We start from the raw sequence: 11080 nt of genomic DNA on the forward strand, positions 1-11080 counted from the left end.
CAAAGAGATTAGGTTCTCCTGTAGCAACTGATATTTTTTCCAAGGAAACAATCACGATTATTTTCCTAAAGGAAACAAGTGGCTCTCCGTGAATGCTAAAGGAGAGTGCAACCTGAGATGGGTGCGCCCCATGAGGACGCATGACGCGGGCGAGACGTGGCTGATTTCTGGACAGGTTGGTTTCAAACGTTTTATTCTTTTATTTGATGGAAAAAAAGAAGACTAGAGTTCGTGGGTTCATGGCGGTGTCTGCAAACAGTGCAATGATATTTATTTTGCAGAAGTCGTTGTATGAGAGAAAATGAGAAACCATAAAAAAAAACTCAGAAACATACTAGGTGGGGAAGGGAGGACGGACGAACAACTTTTATATTTCTATCTACTAGTAAAGGTGCCCGTGCATTGCAACGGAACATATATATTTAAATGATTCAGCACCATTTTGACACCCCGCAAAAAAACATCATATAGATCCTCATCTATCTCAGATGGCATTGTCAAATTCTTTTTACCATTAAACTACTATTCTTCTTCTCTTCCTCCTTCTCCTTCACCGCTACTCTTCATGTGCTGGCTAGGCTTGAATTTTCAACTATAGCCTTTTTTTGCGAAAAAACTTCCAATCTATTCATCTTCAATCATAGCAGTACAACGGATACCAGAAATAAAAATTACATCCTGAATCGTAGACCACCTAGCGACGCCTACAAGCACCGAAGCGAGCCGAAGGCGCGCCGCCGTCATCGCCCCTCCATTGCCGGAGCCGGGCACAACTTGTTGTAGTAGACAGTCGGAAAGTCGTCGTGCTAAGGCCCCATAGGACCAGCACCCCAGAACAGCAACCGCCGCCGATGAAGAATAACGTAGATCGGAAGGATCTAAACCGAAGGCACACGAACGTAGACGAACAACGACGAGATCCGAGCAAATCCACCAAAGATAGATCTCCGGAGACACATCTCCACACGCCCACCAACGATGCTAGACACACCGCCGGAACGGGGGCTAGGCGGGGAGACCTTTATTCCATCTTCAGGGAGCCGCCGCCGTCTCGCCTTCCTGAGTAGGACACAAACCCTAACAAGATTGAAAAAAACGACTAAAAACGGAGCCCTCCCGCCGGCCCTTGCCAGGATCCACCGCGCCTCCATGGCCCTAGGGCCACCGGAGACGAGGAGGACCTGCGCCGGCGCCGGCGAGAGGCACGAACCCTAACTTCTTTATTGGAGGAGGAGGAGAAAGAGAAGAAATTTAAACTATAGCCTTATAGGAGGTAAATATGTGCTACAAAAATATTACATGTGCTTAAACCATAGAACGTTAGATCCATAATAAGGCATAAGAAAATTTGTAGAAAGCTCACCATCCAGAAAATAAAGTAATGCATCTAGTAAACATTTGAGCTACTCTGCCCTTCATGTTGCTACACTGCAATTTTTGCACGCTGGTGTCTTGTATCTGGCACTCAGCAAGAAAAGAGTGATGTGATATTCTATCAGATACATTGGACTCAATTTTTTGTTGGCAAAGGTAGGGAGTTGGTGTTGGCAACGGAGAGAATATCCACAATTTGATATAAGCACAAAACGTGTAACTTAAAAGCTAATAATACTACCTTCTCCCTCGAGACTTCGTTAAACTATCATTTTGTCAAACATTAAATAAAATTAACGGAGGGAGCATGTATGCACTTAACCTAAGTAACACTATAGAAATAATTCTTAAAAGGTCATATACACATTCTTCATGGAACCACGGACTTTTGTCTATTAACAAAATTAAATCTTTGGACAAACCTTTCACTTGTGTAAATGCACGTGACAATCAGCTAGGAACTCTCAAGGATCCTTCCTAGTTGATTTGGTGCTCATCCGGAAAAAAAATTGTAGCCGATGCTAGCACGGTTAGCACGCATAGCAACATCCAATAGCTTCCCCTCAAATCTCTATCAAATCTTCTTTTACTTCTAATGAAGCAGTTGGTAGTCTTCGCCTGTCAATTTTTGTACCACCACTTCGTCCGGTTTTTTTTCGTAGGTTAATCTTAGTAGATTTTTTCTGCACCACCGCTCCGGCTCAGAAAACCCCGTACTCGATTCCGATGCAACCTCTCTCTTTCCCTCCTCTCCCGTGCCGCCGCCACCCCCATCTCCTGCTCCGCCGCCGCCCCCATCTCCCGACCTCTTCTTCGGGCGCGGCCGCAGGAGCATCTCCACCTCTCCACTCCCTCACGCAACAGCACTCCAAAGTCCAAACCCCCACCCCGCGCCCGGCTGCCGCTAGGGTTTCTTACCCTCGCTGCCCCGCCGCGACTCGTGTTGCGGGCAGTGAGGATGGGAGCGGGTCGGTCGTGTCGCTTAGTGGGTGGATGGTTGGGGACCGGCGGATCAGGCCCTGGCGTGGTCCTCTCCCTTCGACTCGCGCCGCCGACCTGGGCTCCCTCTTCTTCCACGGCCACAGCCTGGGGTTGCTGCCGGCTAGACGAATAATTATGTGCAGGCTGCCACGACAAAGGGTTTGACTCCTACACCAATCTCATCAAGGTAAGGTGGCCTGCTAGACGAATTACACTCAGATTAGTTCAACATATAATGATTCAGCCAGCAAAGGACTAATAATTATGTGCAGGCTGCTGTTCTTGACACTCCTTATATTGTTACATAATTTGAATCCAAGTCTTACTGATTCTACGCCTAAACTGACCACTGTTTTCTTTTTTCCTTCAGTTGCTCGTTCAAAGGGTGACAACCTGCTATGGGGTGGTTCTCTTATTGAACATGTGAGTAATATAACCTGCTATGGGGTGGTTCTCTTTATTCCACACTGCCTAAACTGACCATTGTTTGCAAGCTTTAGTGCTTACTTGTTAATAATCATGGGGTTCGGACCACGGTACTAGTGTCCCCTTGTCATTGGCGGCAGCTTAGGTGATTGATCTATATATCACGAGTCAGGCTGAATCACGAGTGGTTAAACTGGTTTTAGCATGAGCTTGCAGTATACAAAATCTGAATTTTTCACCACGTTCTGTATTAAATAGGATGAACTAAGATGAACCATGTATTTTAGTTCTAAGGAGATAGATCATAATTGTTGTGTGCTAATACTTTGAACGAACTCCTTTTTTAATCTTTGTGTAGGTTTTATATTTCTGCAGAATTAGTGATGGAGCCTTGATATGTACCATGACTTAAGTTCTGGACGTGCATCGAGTAAATGCAGCAGCCTTGATGTTTGAAGTTACAGGGGCATGGACTCTAATTTGCAACCACAAAGTTTATACCGTTGTTGTGTGGGTCAGTCTGGTATGTTCCTTTCATTAAGACATGGAATGCTTTATTCCTCTGTCTACCTTGGCTAACCATATTTTTGTCGGTATTTAGGGAAATTTGCACATCCAACTATTTGATCTGGGAAATGCAACGCCTCGCCACAGAAGGGGGCTAGCCCGTCCATGCTCACCGGTCTGGTTGTCTGGGGGCGAGGAGGGGGCGCAGCTGCGCCCGGAGGAGGTCATCTCGGCGCCCGCATCCTCATCGTCTACATTGCCCACACGACAGGTCGTCGCTGCTGATTAGATCCTCTTGGAAATAGTTAATGTAAACTCAAGTAAAAAAATCCCATGTTGTTTGCTGGCCTCTTTTGAAGTTTATTCTAACTTGCTATTTATTAGATCCTCTTGCAGTTGTGTTGTGTTGTTCCATAAATTGCAGGCTTGATGTATATATCTATGACTGTTTTCCCAAGAATAACATACAGACGACGGCCAACGCATTCATGGTGGAGGGAAAGATTGGTGTTGATCCTGTTTGTAAGTTTCCCCCACGTACTGTTGTTATTTATGCTTGATTATGTATGGTATTTTCTTGATTTGGTAACTGGATATACCTGCATTATTGTTGCCAGGCCAAGATTTTCAAGAAACTTACATTAAGCAACATCATGAGGTTATCCTTGGAATATAACAGTGCCATGGCATTTTCTGAGTACATTAATGAAAGATACTAAGATATCGTCTGGATTGAAGAAAAATTAAAATGATTTACATGCTTCAATCAAATTAAATAGTGAGGAAAGATAAATCAAATTAAAAGTGTGTGTTGCTTTAGTTGTTAAAAGCAACGTAAGTAAGAAAGTACATCTGCCGCCATGTGACCTTACATGTTCCTCAAGACTCAGTTTTTGTAACGCATACAAGAGAAATTTGGATGATGCACAGTTATAGATATGAATATTTGCGAACAAATCAGGTTATAACAGCACTTAATATAATGGTTGCATCTGGCCTCCTCGAGCTTTTTATTAGGTCAATGGTAAAATAACACTTAATATAATGTTTACACACGATATTTGATCTTTTTATACTATGTGAGAATCGATGTGGAGGTGAAAGCATGTAACTCATTAGAGCTTAAAAAAAGTGGAATTTGTATTTCAGTTTTTAGATCTTAAATGTGCTCATACTATAGCCATTTCGTTTGAAATTTAGATAGTCCCTCTGATGTTCTAATTACCGCCACTGAAATCTATGAGTTAGCAATTTGAGGGATTGTAATATCTTTATTTGTGTGGCGCCGTCTTCTGCCTTTTTAGGTATGCAAATCCTTAGATGGATGAAATTCCTTTGCATCTAAGTAAGTGGTATGAAAGGGACGCGGAGTTCGTGAACTCGAGCACACAGGAGCTCGATATCTGTCCCGTTCACTACTGCGTCGTGATTCGCTGCATTCAATGCCCGGGACAGGCCTGTGGTCGACCAGGAATTGGGAAAGTCAGATATACGTACAGGTGCAGACCTGAAAGGTGGGCCATGGCTCTGACGGACGTTAGGACGCCGTCCACTGATCGGCGGACAGCCGTGGCCCAGGACGTCGGCGCCGTCCGAGTCTGTGGTTCAGAACGGTCTCAGATATGTGCGGCGGAGTGTCTGCATAGGCACACCAGGTGGAGATCAACCACAATCATCTGAGCAACCCATAGAGCAGTAGATTGTCCCCCAGAGTACCGGGGTGGACGTTTAGGTAAGCAGTTTGTTGGTACTGATATTTTTTGGTAGTTAAAATGCTGCAAATTTCAGTATGAAAAGTGGCCGGTAGTGGCATTTGATGGTTTCTTCAGTAAACTGCTTAAGCTACGATCGACGATTTCCGTTCAGGGCGACGTGTGTCTATGTATGACTATTTTAATTGATTTTGCTCTATCATGTCCTGTGTAGTTCAGCAACGAACCTAATTTTTTAGTTGAATAGGTGATTGTTCCTGCATGACAACACAATATATGACTCTGTATCTAAAGGAAAAAAGAACTGAAAAGTTTAACATTGCATTTGTTTTTGTTCAGGTCAGCTATGCATTTTTGTGTGGTTCAGAATTATATGATGACCCGCATAAGTCTGCGGTTACACTTTGGTACAAATGCAGAGTCAGGATTGGGGCTGAAGCAGGCAGAGAGCCATGCCAAAATAGGATTTCAGCAATGGAGAAATCAATCCGGGGGTTTGCCGAACATCCTGGTGACAATGTCATTGTGCCAAAATTAGGGACTAGCTTCCACACACTGGGTGAAGCTTACGATTTTTACAATCTGTAGTCATGGGAGAAAGGTTTTGGCATCTCAAATTTCTTCCTTTGCAAACAGACGCTCGATGCAATAAGTGAGTCATTGATCGACCTCCCAATGATGGAAGTAGCACTGTGTTTGGTGAGAGGTGGGATGAACTGTCTGGAAGAAAATTATGTTACCCTTACAAACTATGGACAAGGGGTGTCATCCGGTACCCTCTCAACCTTCAGTCTCTGAACTTATATTACAGTTTTTCACTTCGGCGTCCACACAAGAGCTATCTAGGTAGACATTTGCACTGGACCTGATTAAACAGAGTATATGGTGTACTCTGCACATGTGCTTATTTTTTGCGACAATTATTCGGCCGTTTAAAACTCTCCTTTTTTTCAGGAACTTGTGCACGAGAATCCTATGTTTGTAAGGATAACAGGGGTGGTGCTGAAGGAACAGCTTGGGGGTGACACGATGATTGACCATGAGCTGATGTCTGTCATTATCCATAGGTGTTGCCAGGCTGACCAGGAAGCCGATGAAGAATCGCCCTACCTAACATGGAGGCACCAACTTCAACCCGATTTCTCGGTGAGGGAAAATTAACATTGCAAACTATGCAAATAACTAACAGTTTTTGATCGCGTGCTGATTTTGATTCATTACCCTGCTGCAGACATTGGTGCTCACTACGGGGACAAGCTGAAGCTCCCCATTACAAAGGTATGAAACCATCCAATATGTTCCCATGTTTGACTCAAAGTAAATTATGTTACCCTCGCTTAAATTCTGTTCTCACTGGTATACGTCGGCATCATTGCACAGCACAACATATGAAAATCAATATGCGAAGCCCTGCACGAATGCATGAAGCTACAGGGCAATTTCTGCCCCCTCGCCCGTGAGGCACTTCGGCATGTTCTTGCCCCATCAGACTCCGCATTTGACACCAGCTGAAACGTCGCCATACTAAATTACCCAGGATGTCCCACTAGGTGAATTATATCCTTAGCATCTGATGACGGGGTATGTCCCACTAGATGATTTATATCCTTAGCATCTCATAAACATAAGTGTTCCCAACGCAAGCTTATGTACCCCTAATGCTACATTTGAATTATGTGTCGAGCATTTGTACTATCAAAGACCATGGTTTCAAACCATATCCTTTGTTGTTAAGCAATCTGCTGCCCCTGATATACTCTCTCCTTGCGTCGTGCCATGCACATGTTTTGGTATCTTACTTAAGCTCGGTGGTCAACACTTTTTGCATACACAAGCTTTTTTATGTCTGATCTATACAGTCGCTCATTCATGTCCAAGATCCAACACATTCGCACTGACCGACAACTATCCGATGATTTGGCCAGTCTGCACAATCCATAGACTACATCTGCAACGGATATTCAAATTTATTAATTTTCCAACCTCATCCCACAAATACATTACCCTTTCCCTTGCTTAAAACACCCACTGGCTCATGAATGGGACACCAAATTTAACTGCAACTCACAACCCCAAGTGTTCAATGGCACCATCTTGGATCAGCCAGAGATAGTCTTACAGACTGATGCTTTCTACATGCTCTGGCCCTTTAGCAACAACCACATGCAGGAGCAAACTTTAACTGAATTTACATGTACAGAACACCCAAACTTAACTGAATACCACACAACAAGAAGTCGACCACACATTATATAAACCAATACAAGCATCGAGTAGTTCCATTTTATCATCAAGCAGCTCACATAAGGCACGTAGTGTCATTACATGGGATTACACATAAATAAATAACAGAGTGATCACTTAGTCTTACACACCAAATGTATGGGGTGCAAGCTAAAATGTAATCACCGGCTCAAAACACCCATGACATACTTAGCAAACTTTAACGAATATGTTTTCCAAATTTACATCCGTGCTTGCGTTTCCAAACTGAAATACGTGTAAGCTTCAGACAGACCAGAACAACACCACCTCGATCATGAAATCCGGCAGCTCAGCTTTATTCACAAAATCACCTCGTACGCGATTGAATGTCGGAGGTAATACAACTGGTTCTGCACATGGACATTTCAATAATCAGTTATAATATTCCAACCGGAAACTGTCAGGTATGGTAAAAGGTGCTTGAACCACTTCCTGCGATTTGCAAATCACAAATCATTCTCAGTGATGTTCAGCTACTATATACTGTTGAAATCCCATGCTAATTTAAAATTTGACTTACTTGGTGAGCTCCCTTGAGGTGCATGCAAGCATTTTGTCATAGAAAGCTGGCACATCCTTTCGCAAGTGGCTCTTCATGCTTAAAAATGGCGATTGAGCTCGGCCTGGTACTCCTCATTCGATCTCATGAATCCACAAAGTCCACCCTGCAGAATCAAAAGGATTAGCACACACAATAATTAAAAACGGATCTGACTGGATTAACCATGCAGTTTAAGCTGCAACTTACATATCTCTGTTGCACTTGTAGAAATGATTCTCTGCATTCGCTGATCCAGGTGATTACCCGCTCGCGGAGTCGCTGCATGGGATGAGCGGATGTATCTCCTTCCGTACGGTGACCGACAATGAGGTAGACATTAAAGACTAAAGATGGAAGACTGATTGCCACAGCGGATCTGTTCGGATTTGGATTGGATTTAGCAGGGTGTGGATAAGACGAGCTGTGTTGGGAAGGTTGGTGGCTACAACGAGTCAACGACCGGGCACCATAGATATACTTCGTCACGCCGTTAGCCCAGAATCTTCTGCAAGACGGCTCATATCGTCTACCTCCGTCCCGAGCTGCGCTCTTCATGTCTAACGGGGTAACGATTGATGCTTGTCAGACGTGGACCATAGGACACTATAATAAATCAAATACAGAGTTCATACCTGGGCCTTTACTTCTTGGGCTGTGCATCTCGAGACGAACTTGTGGCAGAGATAACGAGCACACAGGTGCTCGAGCTCACAAAAGCACATTCGGTATGAAAGAATATTCTAATGTTGATGTTGCACAGCAGAAGTTCGGCTTCGAAGAGAGATTTACTTGAGTTTCCATTAGAAAAACCCATAGTGATACAGAAAGGTTTTTGGCACAGTTTGACATGCATGAAAAATTGCTACGGGTTTACTATTGAACTGAAAGCTTGAACTGATCCTTCTTTTTGGTATGTACTGTTCTGTATCACTATGGGTTTATTACTGTCCTCGTCCGTTTCGTAGCCTCCTGTTAGGTAAAATATCTAGCACATGCGTGTGATAGATATGTAGTCGACGGTGTATCCCTTGGATGGTTTCTACCACTAAAAGCTTCTGATTCTTCCTCTTCGTAGTTGATTTAGTTCAATAAAAAACAGTCAGACACTTAACTGTAGATTTGACCGAGCGAATTTGGGTTCTGCCTCTCCAGGATAAGAGCTGTAGTTATTTTCTGTCATGTAATATTGTTTTCCATCATATTTATTTATTTAAATCTTGAATAGGGGAATTATAAGAATGCAAATTAATAAGAGTTGTTCATATTTTGCTAGCAAGTACATGCTATTATTATTACGGTGGAGTGCCGATTGCTGAAATATGTCTTCGACGTCTATTTTAATTTTTTGTTTCAGTTTACTGGATAATTTTTTCTTGCGTGAAGTAAAACATAGTAGCATGCGCCAGAAGCTTGGTATAGGCTAAAATATTGTGATCAACTTCGACCAAGGTCCTGCATTCTATGGAAGTTGCAGTGTTGAAGCTGCTTCGACTGATCCCTAATAGATCTTGACTTCACTCAGAAGTGAGGCATATTGAGCTTAATATATCTTGATTGATACCTACAGATTATGTTGGATTAGGTTCCTATGTGCCTATGCTTTTTGTTTTGCTTTTGGCCAATTGGTTTTTATCCATTGTATGAATATTTTGTGTCTTTGTGGTGAAAAAAAGCATACAAAGCAACATTTAAACTTCTACTTATATTCAATAGCTTATCAGTTTCTTATGATCTGAATTCTCACCTGACTTTTGTGCTGCTCAGAAAATATGTGGGTACGGAGCTCTACCCACAAACCTGGATTCAAGTGATTGGTGGCGGGTTCTAGGTTCAATGGACAAGTCTATCTATAAAAAGTAGTTAACTATATAGTGTACTCCTATGCTTTGTTAAAGCAGTGTATGTTGGTTATAGTAAACAATCTTTGTAGCTGTTTTTTTTGTAAAACATACTAAACCCTGATGTGTTTAGTATAAAAAAATGCACCATTGGCATGTAATGTACTATAGTGCTATGGATAATTTTGTTCTCCGAATCTATCGAATATGAACCACGTCTTGCCAGGTTGGATATGGCTGGGGGCAATGGGGGTGCATCAAGCTTCAATTCCAATTTGTATTGGGTCATATGTAATGCTTTGGTGTGTTATACTGCACTGAAACTATATCACTATGTTTATTTTTTATATGCAATGCTTTAGTTGCTTTGCTTTTGGAGGCTCCATCAGAATAGAGGCATCGTATTTGTCTACACTTCCTATCTTGAGGCTCAATTAGAATAGAGGCATCTTAGTTGTCTAATTTGTCTAGAGTTTGGACTTTGGACACATTTTATCCTTTTATTATACTCATGGTCGTTCTGGAAAACGGATGCAATGCAAATGTTATGTATTCTGCTTGTGCTTGTTCAAGGGACCTCCTAATGACACATGATGGAAACGGATCCGTGGATTAATTCAGATGGCATTAATTGGAGAGAAGGGATCTAGCTAGGTTTGCAATGGCATGTGTACTAACAAAAAATAGCATCCTCAGGTTCTCTCCTGCAAAACTAAAGTTCATGTTCGCGGGGCTAATAAATGTATATGGATTAAAATAAAGATGATGTGTATTCACCAATATATATGTATTTCCATCAAGAAATAAGTTTGAAAGAGTAGTAAGTACCATGGCATTTTCTTTCAGAATACAATGGTGTTTATTTGATAGTGTGTTTCTATGACATGCATATGTTGCTTTAATTTGCTCCTCCACAAACCCCTCAAAATTATCTGACAAACTGCTTATACAAACAGCTTTGAGTTTGGTGCACTCTATTGCTTTGTTAGGCTTGGTGGTGTATCAGATTCAGGAGAATAATACTCCCTCTGTCATCATATTTTTGTTTGTGGTAATGCATGATATTCAACTGTATGTAACAATGTGTCAATGACTCAAGAGACATTGAATCTGCCTTCTTGGCTTAGGGCATCAGGGGTGGTGCACGCGTCCCACTTGGTGGCGGTGGCAGATCGGCAAGAACAAGGAAGGGATTGTATTAGGGCGGAGAGCGGGGCGGTTGGCGAGGGACTTCTCCTTGGCGGTCTGTCGGGAAGTAAGGTGAGGTGGGTCTCATTCAATTTTAAAGCCGAGGGCTCCTGGAAAAGGGAAAGGGTGTGTCCTGGGGTGGGGTTTTTGTGTTGGGATCGTGTGCGAGATATAACATGCCAGATAATCCAGACAATCACATTTCTCCCCCACATATGGGCTCGATTTGAAGGAGTTCGGATTATCCA

General features: G+C 42.7%; 1 long non-coding RNA gene across 10 annotated transcripts; it reads left to right on the top strand.

Moving 5' to 3' along the window:
- Positions 1-2083: 2083 nt before the first annotated feature.
- Positions 2084-9805, top strand: LOC119318395. Of its 10 annotated transcripts, none has more exons than XR_005154105.1 (10): positions 2084-2542; positions 2726-2778; positions 3140-3304; positions 3383-3810; positions 4593-5020; positions 5340-5846; positions 5955-6146; positions 6232-6278; positions 8063-8531; positions 9571-9805. It is a non-coding gene; the product is annotated as an uncharacterized LOC119318395 (long non-coding RNA). The 10 variants fall into 10 exon arrangements; XR_005154109.1 differs by having other exon boundaries at positions 8063-8136; XR_005154112.1 differs by lacking the exons at positions 8063-8531; positions 9571-9805 and adding an exon at positions 6381-6756 and having other exon boundaries at positions 3383-3598; positions 3685-3810.
- Positions 9806-11080: the final 1275 nt, after the last annotated feature.

The sequence above is a fragment of the Triticum dicoccoides genome, chromosome 1B (assembly GCF_002162155.2).
Source record: "Triticum dicoccoides isolate Atlit2015 ecotype Zavitan chromosome 1B, WEW_v2.0, whole genome shotgun sequence".
In the NCBI taxonomy this organism is placed as follows: domain Eukaryota; kingdom Viridiplantae; phylum Streptophyta; class Magnoliopsida; order Poales; family Poaceae; genus Triticum; species Triticum dicoccoides.